The sequence below is a fragment of the Chionomys nivalis genome, chromosome 4 (genome assembly GCF_950005125.1).
Source record: "Chionomys nivalis chromosome 4, mChiNiv1.1, whole genome shotgun sequence".
In the NCBI taxonomy this organism is placed as follows: domain Eukaryota; kingdom Metazoa; phylum Chordata; class Mammalia; order Rodentia; family Cricetidae; genus Chionomys; species Chionomys nivalis.
In genome coordinates, this window is record NC_080089.1 from 32865322 (window position 1) to 32875346 (window position 10025).

Sequence of the window (10025 nt, forward strand, 5' to 3'; positions counted from 1 at the left end):
TTCTATACTTGCAGTATACATACATTATAGTTTCTGAGTTCTGACATTGCTGATGGGAGACTTAGAATACAATATGGTTGTTATATATGCTCCTCTGACCATTAGTCTAAATGATGCTCCCTTTTCCAATGTTCCTTAGTCCTTAACCTGTTCCCCCTTATTCCTTTCAAAGCGTTGAAATGCATTTGATAATTTTTTCAAACTTTCATTTCACCCAGATCCACTGAAATCCTTAAGCCACCTTTTTAAATGTGCCTATATTAAGATTTGCTATTCACTGCTGAGTTTGTTACTTTTATTATTGCTGTGATAAAATTCCTGGCAGCAAGTAACTTAAGGGACTGTTCTATTTTGCTTTCTATGGCTGAGATAAATACTATGAACAAGAGCAACTTACTCCTTTATTGTTTGATCAAGTCATATTAACCAGCAAGGAATTCACAGCTTACTATCCTCTGTGGAAACAAAAGCAGAACCTCTTTCCTAGAATAACATGTTCTTAGACTTAAAGTTTGAAGTCAAGTTACTTTTCAAATTTATATGATGGTGTAGCCTAGCAGCCTATAAAATGAAATGTCTCTCTGTAGTTGGCTCATTCAGTCAAAAAATTCAAAGAAAGCACAATACTATACATAATCTAGAATCTTTGTGTATTTTCCATCTTTGTGTGGCTTTTTTAAAAACCGTATTTCTTTTATTTTTTAATTTTTTGGTTTTTTGAGACATAATTTTTCAGTGTATATTTGGTTGTCATGGATCTTACTTTGTGAACCAGGTTGAACTTGAACTCACAGAGATCTGTCTGCCTCTAGCTCCCAAGTGCTGGGATAAAAAGTATGTGCCACCATACCAACATATTTTATTTCTCTTTTAGGAACTTCTTTTATCCTTTTTCTTTTCTTTCCCAAGCCTACATATATTTTTAAACACACTGTGAAATGTTTAGACCTTTTTCCCCATCTAAATCTATCTTTATTGTATACCTCTAGACTTTTATGAGCACATGAGTCTTTAATTTGCTAATTGATATGACGAGGATTAAAGCTATAGCTTTGGTGCCTGACTGGGTTCATTCCTTAGCTTTCTGAGAGTCTAGCTTCATGGTGGAGATACTGGTGAGAGCCATGTTTGAGTTTCAAGATCCATGAAATCACCAAGAAGCCTGCTGCCAGTTGCTCATGAACACCATTCAAATGTTTGGTGGCAGAGCCTCTTAAATGAGCTGCAATTTTTTTTCTGCTAATGCTGAGTCAGGAAGCCTTTCTTAAAAGAGCCATGCCTCTTCTTGCTGCCAGCAAATGGAGTCTACAGAAGTAAAGATAGTTACCGAGAAGCTACACTTGTCTATGTTCTTATCTGTCTAGAATCCTTTTTCTTAAGCTTTCTCATGCTTTATGTGAAAATTCTTGCCCCACATTGGGCATCATCTGTAGATGAAAACTGTGCTTTTGTTTCTTGGCTGCCTGTAGTAAGGAGCGATGGGCTGCATTCCCACCCAGCTCCTGCAGGGCTAGCTTTATACTTGAAATAACAACACACACATTGTATTCTTTTAAACACTGCTTGGCTTATTAGTTTCAGCCTCTTATTGACTAATTCTCACACCTTTCTTTAACCCATATTTCATAATCTGCGTAGCACCACAAGGTGGTGGCTTACCAGGAAAATTCTTAACCTGCTTCCGTCTCACAGAGGAGAGGCATGGTGTCTACCTCACTTCCCTTCTTCCCAGAACTCTGTTCTGTCTACTCCACCTATCTAAGCTGCTGTCCTATCAAAGGCCAAGGCGAACCAATGAAATTAACACATAGACAGATGACCCTCCTCCATCAGCTGCCTGACTTGAAAAATCACACTGAAACTATATTAATCACAAATATAGTTTGGCCAATGGCTCAGACACATTCTTAGCTAGCTCTTACATCTTAAATTATTCTATTTTTATTAATCTATGTATCACCATGAGTCTGTGGCTTACCAGTAATGTTCTGGCATCTTTCTCCTTAGGTAGATACATGGTGTCTCCTTGACTTTGTCTACTGTCTCTACCTCTGTTTAGATTTACCACTTGGCTTTATTCTGCTAAGCCATTGGCCAAAACAGCTTTATTCATCAACCAATTTAAAAAAATAAAACACATATACATCATTGTCCACTTTCTCTTCAAGTCTGAAGTCAAAAGATAGCTAAGGGAAAACAAGTACAAATTTATTTTCCACATGGAATGACAATTTTAACAAGGCAGTAAGAACTCTGAGACCCTCTATAGCAACAGGATTTCAACGGAAAGAGCTAGTAAAGTTCCAGCCCTAAGTCCTCAGCAAGATCTATAGATCTTTGGTTCCTAACCAAAGAGTCTCATGTGTTAAATCTTATGCTTTGGGGATGTTTAGGTTGCCCACTGTGAGACTGTGTTACTGTCTATAAGTTATCAGGCAGCTTTGGGGTGCCAGCCCAATGTAGTACATTGGAGAGCTAGTCTGTAGGTCACTGATGGGTATAGCAAGAATCGTCTTCCTGCATCTAACAGTTTTCCAAGGCTCAAATTATATGTCTCTAGTGGCTCATCTCTTACCCACAGCCCCTGGGAGAACCCTTGAGCCTGGCTGGGTTGGACTCCCTGCTCAGTGCCAAAAGCTCAGGTATGGGGAATTTCCAGAGTTCATTATTTGTGAATGACCTACTTGGGGTAGGAACCTCTAGAGGAAACTTGGAGAGACAAACTATCAGAGAGTTTGACTGAAGTCTGCAGGCTTCTTTCCTCCAAATAAAACAGAAGGAAGCATCAGAGGCATGGGCCCTGACCTAGAGCTATGAGTCAGGAACTGATATCTCCCTGCCTTCTTCCTCCTTGGAACACTTATTGTGTCTGTGTGATAAAGCCTAAAATGTCCTCTAATCTATTGAGAGGCCATCTGTGTACTGATTGGCTGAATATGGTCATGGAAATAAAGTGAGAACTGATGAGCAATCAGGGAAGACCTAGCAAAAAATTCTGATTTCCTGTTGTTATGTCCACTTTGTAACCCACCATCTGGTCATCTTGTGGCTCAGGGCTTCAGGTTTTCAGCCAATATCTGTGTTTGAAGGTAAGCTCTGTATGCCATGGCAGAGGTCCATATTTAGGGAGGCAGGAAGTGGTAGCAACTGGTCACATTGCATTCAATCAGGAAGCTGAGAGAGTTGAATGCTAGTGTCCAGTTAGCTTTCTGCTTTTTATACAGTCTAGGACCCTAGACCATTGCAATCTACTGCTCACACTGAAGGTATATCTTCTCACCTCAATTAATATATTCTAAACAATCTGTCATAGACTTGCCTGGAGCCTTGTCTTCTCAGGGATTCTAGATCCTGTCAATTTGACCATCACAATTAACTAATTGATCATCACACCACCAAAAGTTCTATATTTTTTGACAAATGCACAAAAGTGATATATCTACTACAATAGAATCATGCAAAAAATATTTTTAACCATTCTAAAAACCCTCAGGTTCTCCAAATGCTAATTGTTGGATCTGTGTGTGAAGAACTTGGAAAGTGCCACTACATCTAAATAAGTCAGAAATGAATGGTATAAAAAAATACTCATATAGAAATACTCATAATTATTTACTGCTCTTGTTGAAGCCACAGGAAAGCAGACAGCATAAGGTAGGTGAGTGCCTAAGAGTTCAGTGAGACGGACAAGCCCAGGCAGCAGATCATGCTTACTAAGACAGACTTATGGGTGGAAATCACTATGGGAACCAGCACCTTGAGTGGAAAACCTAAGCTGTAAATGAAGAATTGTTGAAGGCCCAGTATAGACAAGTCTGAAAGTTCCCAACTGCAGATAATCAACAGTCCTGTGAGATTTTTCATTATGAGCTCGACTAGGTAGCCATTGTAAGTATCAGAAAATTGTCCAACGCTTCCTGAAAGAAATAAGAAGGAAAAACTACTTTACTTTAAATTAATTTTACTAATTAATTAAATAAATAATGTTTTCCTGCCTGATCACAGTTCCCCTCCCTCCTCCTTCTCCTGCCACTCTCTCCACCCCAACGCCCCCCTTCTCCCCACAATCCACTCCTCCTCCTTTCTCTTCAGAAAAGGGTAGGTCTCCTATGTATATCAGCCAGCCATGGTATATCAAATTGCAGTAAGACTAGGCACATTCTCTCTGTTGAGACTGAATGAAGCATCCTACTCAGAGGAAAGGATCCCAAATGCAGGTAACAGAGTGAGCTTCCATTGTTGTTAGGAGACTCACAAGAGAATAAAGCTACACAGCAGTAAAATCTGTGAGAGGGCCTATTTCTGTTCCATCTAAGCTTTCTGGTTGGCAGTGTAGTGTCTGTGAAAACCTGTGAGCCCAGATTCTATCTTACATCTGTCAAAATGACTAAGATCAAAAAGATAAGTGACAGCTCATGCTGGAGATGTGGATCAAAGGGTACACTTCTCCACTGCTGGTGGGAATGCAAATTTGTGCAGCTACTTTCAACATCAATATGGTGGTTTCTCCAAAAATTGAGAATTGATCCACTTCAAGACCCAGCTACACCACTTGTGGGTCATATACCCAGAGGATGCTCGATCATACCACAAGGATGCTTGCTCAACTATAGCAGCTTTATTCATTATATCCAGAACCTGGACACAACCTAGATGTCCATCAAATTAAGAATGAATTTTAAAACATGGTACATTTACACAGTGGTATGCTAAGAACAATGACAACATGACATTTTCTGGCACATGGATAGAACTAGATCAGATCATCATGAGTGAGGTAACCCAGACCAGGAAGACAAATGTAGTATGTAATCACTCATAGGTGGATGTTAGCCATAAACTAAAGATAACCAGCCTATAATTCACACACAAAGAAGCTAAGTAAAAGGAGGGTTCAAAGGGTGTGGGGCTCATTAAAATTTAATTTTATACATGGTAGAACACCCTATTCTTCTCCATAAGTCCTGTGTTCAAAAGAAATGATTTAACAAGAACCTCACTGATCTTGAGACAGGAAGGGCTTCCAGCTTGCCTAGCCACCAGTTTTACTAAAAAACAAAAACTCCTTCTAGAGTGGTAATTTCACTAAATAACTCAGAGGTATACACAGAACTATAAAGACATGCTCTGTAACCCTATCTTATCACACATTGGCAGGGGCCCATTTTATCAGGTCATTTTAACCAATTCACATCTACCTACATAGAAATAATTAGAAGTCATACAAGATGTATCATGCAATTGTTTTATTTAAATTTAGATATCCCATCCTAAAAGGGAGAGGAAGGCTCGATCATAGGGTTCAGGAAGTGGATGAAATTTACAAGGCTCAGGACTCAACTGAAATTTACAATGCTTAAGAGGCTCCTGAAATTTACAAGATTCACAAATCCTCTTCCGCCATAAGCTGTACCAGTTGCTGGGGAGAAGAAATCCTCTCACCAGTCGCACTATTTGAAAAGTTGATCAAGAAGTTAGAGGAACCCACCTGACTTATGCTGAGGATTTTCTCATATTGGAGATAACACTGCATTATGGATGCAGTATGGATATAAATAATTACTCATTCATACTTCCAAAGTAACTTCAATAAATGTATTGACTCACTATGCTAGATTTGAACACAACCTTTTCTTTGTTTGACTGTCATCGGTACCCTATGAACAGGTATTTGTTCATGTCTCTTCAGGAAAAAAAAATAACTGACCAAATAAGAGGTAAAAAAAATAAGAACACCACATTTTTAAAAACGAAATCAAATATTAGATTTTGCAGGCAAAGAATTTAAACAGAAATGACCAAAAAGGCTAGACTCCATGTTACTAACAATTTTCATCACTATGATAAAATACATTACACACAAAGATTTATTTTGACCCATGGTTCCAGAAATTTTAGTCTCTAGCCATCAGCATCAATGATTCTGGCACCATCATGTGGGAGAATATCATGGTGATATGAGCCTGTGGCAGAGGCTACTCACCTTATGATGATGATTTTAAAAAGCAGATGAGACTAGGGATAAGATACAAACTACAAAATCATGGCCTCTAGTGACCTGTTTCTTTTAGCTGTAACCACCTGCTAGTTTCTACCATCTTCAAAGGTAGAGCTACCAGCTGGGATTCAAGCATTTATCACATGAGATTTTAGGATAAATTAATCTATGATGAACTCTAATAAATAAATGAGAAAGCATAAATAGCAAATGACCATTGTAAGAAGATAGAAATATAAAGATAAGCATCAAAATGTAAGAGAACAAAAAACCTTGTAGGGGACATGAAGAATGTCTTCAGCAAGTTTATTATTAGGATTGACATATCTAAGGAAATAATCTCTGAGACAACTGAAATCCACAAATCTGAAAACAAAGAATCAAAAAAAGTAAATAAAGAGCAAAGGCTACTAAACAATACATTTAATTCAAGTAAAACAGACGACTACAAATAGGATAATATATTTAGCACTGGAATATAGGAAGAGAAGAGCTAGAGAAAGTAACAGAAGATGCACTTGAAAAAAAGACTAAAGATTTCTCCAAATTAATGTCAAATATCAAACTAAAGTTTCAAAGGATACAAGGAAAAATTGAAAATAAAGAAACCATACTTATGAATGCCATTTTCAAACTACATAAAAATCAAAGGTAATTTGATTTTAAAAGTTGATATAAGCATGAGCATGCAGACATATGTGTATGTATCTTTACTTGTTTATAAAGAGATACCAATCAGAATCACATGTAACTTCTTAAAAACCATACAAACTAGAAAAAATGCAGTGAAAGGTTTGAAATATTCAGAGAATCATGCATGCCTAGAATTCTGTATCCTTTAAAATATTCTACCCAAATTCATGAGAGACGATGACTTCAGCAAACAAAATGAATGAAATTTGTTGCTGCAAGACTGACCTCTCAAAACATATTTTTAAAAGATTAAAATAATATTAAAGAATATTTTGTGGCAATAAAAAATAATGCCATAGACTTAATGTCCTTTGTTTATGGCTAGAGTCCACGAATGCGTGAGTACATAGAGAAGCCAAATAACAAGGTGAACCCAACGAAAAATGTATAGAGATCCTCCTGGAAATTGGAAGCAAACGAGATTGCCCGGCAAAAGTTGGGAGCATGGGGGTGGGAGTAGGGGTGGGGAGTGGTTAGGGGAAGGGGAGAGGGGGAGAGAGAAGGGAGAAGGGAAAGACTGGAGAGAGTTTGGGGGAGTGGGAGGGTGGAGATGGAGGAAGGGCAGATATAGGAGCAGGGAAGAAGATATCTGCGTTAAGGGAGCCATTTAAGGGTTGGAAAGAGACTTGGCTCTAGAGGGGATCCCAGGTGTCCATGGGGATGTCCACAGCTAGGTCCTTGGGCAGCAGAGTGGAGGGTGCCTGAACTGTCCTTGCCCCATGCCCCACCATCACACTGATGATTATCTCGACTATCACCATAGAATCTTCGTCCAGGGACAGATGGAGATAGAGACAGAGACCCTCATCAGAGCAATGGACTGAGCCCCCAAGGTCCAGTTGAAGAGCAGAAGGGGGGAGAAGATGAGCAAGGAAGTCTGGACTGTGAAGGATTGGTCTACCCACTGAGGCAGTGTGCCTGTTCTAATGGGAGCTCAGCAAATCCAGCTGGACAGGGCCTGAAAGAACATGTGATCAAATCAGACTCTGAATGTGGCTGACAATGAGGGCTGACTGAGAAGCCATTGATAAAGGCACTGAAACTTGTTTCTACTGCATGTACTGGCTTTTTGTGACCCTAGTCTATTTGGATACAAAGCTTCCTAGGCCTGGATGTAGGGGGAGAGGGCCTTGGAGTTCCCACAGGGCAGGGGTCCCTGCCCTCTCTTAAGGAAGGAGAATGAGGGTGAGTGGGGGAGTGGGAGGGGAATGGGAGGAGGGGTAGAAGTGTAATTTTTGAATGGAAAAATAAATAAATTAAAAAAATAATGCCTTGTATTAATGTTCATTGATCTACAGGTAACTTTTTATTAAATACTACTTGTACATCCATATGTCTGGAAAAAACTCTATTAAATATAAAGACAATAGGTTCAAATATGAGAGGAGGCAAATATGCCATGACAACACTAAGTTTTTAAAAAGTGGGAATAGTTTTTAAAGGTTCACATAGAGAATATTCACAGCAAGGAAATTTATCAGGTATAAATGATAGCATTGTGTAATTATGAAATTATACAATTATGCATAATTTATGTATAAATTGAATATAGACATATGGTCAGTTCTATGAGAATACATAGCAATTCTTAATGTACATATGTCTAACAATAGTTTGTCAATGTGACACAAGAATTAAAAGGAGAAATATATAAAGTATGACTAGAGACTTCATACTGAGTCATCAGATAAACACAGACCAGGGCAAAAATTGTTATGTGCATCATTAAATTCAGTGAAAATAAAAAATACCTGGAATAATTGATGTCCATTTTCTCCTTCACCTTACAATAACAGAATATATATTCATCTCTAGTCCAGGTAAAATAACCAAAATTATCATATTCTGTACCATAAAATAAACAGATTAAAAAAATACATAAGTTGTATAGTCTTTTTTTCAGAGCACAATAGGATCAAACTAAAAATCAGTAATAGAATGAAAAGTGAAAAATCTACATACCATGACTACATAATGCACTAGTAAAAAGATAAAAGTTGTAGTATTATTATATAACTGATACGCTTTGTGGGACTTGGTGAAAGCAGTGTTCATAGGAAAATTCTTAGCACTGAATGTATATATCAGGAAAGGAGAAAGATTTACATTCATTCATCCCAGTTTCAACTTCAGAAAGCTAAATAAAGAAGAGCAAGTTAAATCCACAGGGAGCAGAAGAAAAGAAATAAAAATTAGAGAAGGAAGCAATGAATATGAGAATTGCGAATCAATATTAAAAAATCAATGAAAGCTGGTTCTATGAAAGGAGTAATAACATAATGCTTTCGCCATGCTAAGGAAAAGAAGGCTTGAGTTACTAATGTCCAAATTAACAGAGAGGAAATCATTAGAGAACCCCTCAATGTAAAATAACAATGAGAGAATTCTTTGAACAGCTCTAATCCTGACAACTTTGGAAACTAGAAATATGATCTTTTTTAAACAAACAATTTGGAAAAAAATCACACAAAAGAAATGATCTAAACAGGTCTTTATTAAGGAATTGAGCTAATAAATACAAATGTCCCTCCAGAAAGCACTTAACCCAAAATGGTACACTGGTGAATTCTATAAAATATTCCAAAAGAAATTACATGAGTTTTCTACTTCTTTAGAAGATGAGAGTAGAAGAAACATTTTATAACTCATTTTATGAGGTCAATATTACCTTACAGATGTAATAAAACTATAGATCAGTATCTCTCAGGGATATTGATGTAGATCCTTAACAAAACATTAGCAAATGAAATCTAATAAATGTACAAAAAGAATTATACATCACAATCAAACAGAATTTATCAGATACATAGGACTGCTTCAACCTTTGAAATTCAATTAACATAAACCAACCACACTGACAAGCTGACGAAGAAAAATTCATGGTCATCTTAACACATTAAAAATGAAGAAAAGTATTTAATAAAAGACAATTTGTCATGCTTTTAATCCCATCCTCAAGAGACATAACTAGATGGATCTCTTAGTTCAAGGCCAACCTGGTCTGTAGAGTGGTTTCCAGGACAGCAAGAATTACACAGAGAAATCCTGTCTTACAAAAAAAGAAAAACACAAAAATAAAAAACAAACAAACAACAAAAGCCAACTTGCCTTCAGTAAACAAACTAATAAGTTGGGAATGAAAATATAAATTTTTTCCAGTCAACTTAACACAAGCTAAAATTATCTGGGAGGAGGGAACCATAATTAAGAAAAAAATAAGGAAATGCCTATATAAGATTGGTTCAAATGGAACACCTTCTAAGTTAGTGATTGATGTGAGAGGGCCCAGCTCACCGGAATTACTGTCTTCCCAGAACAAGTAGTCTTGAGGTAC